The sequence below is a fragment of the Ursus arctos genome, unplaced genomic scaffold, assembly GCF_023065955.2.
Source record: "Ursus arctos isolate Adak ecotype North America unplaced genomic scaffold, UrsArc2.0 scaffold_4, whole genome shotgun sequence".
NCBI lineage: Eukaryota > Metazoa > Chordata > Mammalia > Carnivora > Ursidae > Ursus > Ursus arctos.
In genome coordinates this window covers 53,533,912-53,537,051 of record NW_026623056.1, presented here as the reverse complement: position 1 = coordinate 53,537,051, position 3,140 = coordinate 53,533,912, and the positions used below count along the sequence as shown (strand labels likewise).

At 36.8% G+C, this 3,140-nt stretch overlaps 1 non-coding gene across 1 annotated transcript; it reads right to left on the bottom strand.

Annotated features, from left to right (window-relative positions):
* Window positions 1-2,138: 2,138 nt before the first annotated feature.
* Window positions 2,139-2,241, bottom strand: LOC113257242 (U6 spliceosomal RNA). Its single transcript, XR_003316892.1, has one exon. It is a non-coding gene; the product is annotated as a U6 spliceosomal RNA (small nuclear RNA).
* Between the last annotated feature and the right edge of the window lie 899 nt (window positions 2,242-3,140).

Sequence of the window (3,140 nt, the reverse complement as noted above, 5' to 3'; positions counted from 1 at the left end):
GTGCACCATGCAATACGTGCCCTCCTTACTACCCATCACCAGTCTATCCCATTCCCCCACCCCCCTCCCCTCTGAGGCCCTCAGTTTGTTTCTCAGAGTCCATAGTCTATCATGCTTCATTCCCCCTTCTGATTACCCCTCCCTTTCTTTATCCCTTTCTTCCCCTACCGATCTTCCTAGTTCTTATGTTCCATAAATGAGTGAAACCCTATGATAATTGTCTTTCTCTGCTTGTCTTATTTCACTTAGCATAATCTCCTCCAGTCCTGTCCATGTTGCTGTAAATGTTGGGTAATCGTTCTTTCTGATGGCTGAGTAATATTCCATTGTATATATGGACCACATCTTCTTTATCCATTCGTCTGTTGAAGGGCATCTCGGCTCCTTCCATGATTTAGCTATTGTGGACAATGCTGCTATGAACATTGGGGTGCATATGGCCCTTCTCTTCACTACGTCTGTATCTTTGGGGTAAATAACCAGTAGTGCAATGGCTGGGTTGTAGGATAGCTCAATTTTTAACTTTTATATGCAGATCAAATAGAGCCTTTAAAAGTAAACTTTCCACCATCTTCCTGACAGGAGGTTATTTGTAACTTGGAGCAAGGTACCTGCCAAAGTTAGGCTCTGACCCTCCCGCAGAAACTGAGGGATCAGAGCACTACTTTCCTTGATTACATTTCAAAGAGATGGCTCCCAGGTCCTTGAGAGAGACAGGCCTGGGTTGTAAAACTGGCAAGAAGCATTTTAAAAAGATTTGTATCTCAAAGAAGCAATGAAAAGATGTACAATTACAAGTTTTCTGACGCACATGCTCTAAGAAAAGGCAGTTCAGGGCTTAGAGGCAGGGAGAAGCCTGTCTAATATTTCGTCAAGCTGAGGGGAACGTTCAAACTACCTTGGTTGGAATTACCATTTTCTACATATTTCTACTCAACTGTCATTCACCTATTTCACTTTCCCTGGCCACTCTCTACAAAATAAACCTTCCCCTGCTCCCAGCATTCCCTGTCCCCATTGCCCTGCTTCATTCTCTCCCTGGAAGTTATCACCATCTGAAACATATATTTAATTTGTGTCAGCTATCTACTGCTACAGAATGCAGAATGGCCAATAGGAAATGGAAAACCCCAGAAACATACAACAAAGGGGATGTAGAGAGCATTATTTATTAGCCTCCCCACCAATCACTGGTGATGAAGTGATAAATACGATAGATATTGTCTGTCTTCAAAGAACTTACCTGTTTTTTGTGTGTAGGATGTTTTCTGAAGCCCCACATATCTTAAAAACATCCTTATTTTGTTTTCACACATAAAAGAGAATTGAATGATAATGCAGTTGGTGGATAAATTGTTCCTGCCCCTTGTCATTTGAAATAACCATTTAGATTTTGATACTTTGTTGATAATTAGCTTGGGTATTTGTAAGTTTTTTCCCTTCCCCATTTCAGCCTCTGCTTTATCTCAGGAAAATTTCTTTAAGCCCTTGATTTTTCCTTCTGTTACAATGGATCATTTTGTTTTGTTCTTTTATTTTTCTTTTATTTTTTATTCAGGTATAACTGACATACAGTGTTATATTAGCTTCAGGTGTAAAATATAAATGATTCAGCAGTTTTATGCATTTCTCAGTGCTCATGAGGATAAGAGTACTCTTGACCCCGTCACCTGTTTCACCATCCCCCCACCCACCTACCTTCTGGTAACCACCAGTTTGTTCTCTGTATGTAAGCTTGCCTTTTTTGTTTGTTTCCTTTTTCCCTTTGTTTATTTATTTGTTTCCTTTCATAAATTGCACATATGGGTGAAATCATATGGTATTTATTTGTCTTTCTCTGACTGACTTATTTCACTTAGAATTATACCCTCTCGGTCCATCCATATTGTTCCAAATGGCAAGATTTCATTCTTTTTCATGACTGAGTAATATATGTATCTCTGTGTGTGTATATATCATATCTTCTTCATCCATTCATCTGTTGATGGACACTAGGGCTGTTTCCATATCTTGGCTATTGTAAATAATGCTGCAATAAATAGAAGAGGGCATACATCTTCTTGAATTAGTGTTTTTCTTTTCTTTGGATAAATACCCAGTAGTAGAATTACTGGATCATATGGCAATTCTATTTTTAGAAAAATTTGGAACATTTCATGAATTTGCATGCCATCCTTGTGCAAGGACCATACTAATGTTCTCTGCATTATTCCAATTTTAGAATATGTGCTGCTGAAGCAAGCTTTATTTTCTTTAATTTAACTGTTGTTTTCTTTTTTAAAATTCTTTACCTCCCAAAAATGTTTGAGCTGCATTGCTTCCCTGCTTATTGGTCACATGCCTCTTAGCTTTCATCTTTAGTCTCTCTTTCTTCTGTACTCTGGGAGAATTTTACTTACCATCACTGATTTAATTTTCCATAGTAGTAACTCTCCTTATTACTGTATCCATTTTTTAAATCTGTTTGTCCATTATTGAAGTTTATTTTTTTCTTTGCACTTTTTTTTTTTTTTTAATTTTGGACTGTTTTCTTTTCAGTGTAAATTGTCCCTCCTCATCCTTCTGCCAAGGCATTATATAATAACATCCTAATTAAGCTTGTACTAAAGGTTCTCTTCTCTTTTCTTTTCATTATTTTTTAAAAATAAGTTCTATAAAAAATTCAACAGATGTTCATAGCTGCTGGTGGTAGTAGTGGTATTACTATTTTTTTATTGGTCCATTATGTTTTGGAAGAGGGAACTTTGTGATTCAGCTCTATCATTTTCAATGAGAATTCATCAAACTCTAATTTATTCTTTGATCATTTAACTTTTATGATTACAAGTTAAGTTTTGTCATTGCCAAACTATCAGTGACCTCTCATTTCACAGTAATGGAATTCAATCTAATTCTCCCTCTAAATAAATCTATAATATGGCTATACCCCAATTTACAAACTTGCTGCCTTCTTGTGCTCTACACAGAGCCTCTGGTCTAACCATAGAACTATTGACTGTCACCTGAGATCATCCCACAAATTTATCCCCCTGCTAGTTTGTACAGATTATTATCCAGACCTGAAAAATACCACCTCTCTCTACCTCTCATCAACTTTTAAAATCTGCAAACATGATACATACTTCTCATTCTTCCACTCA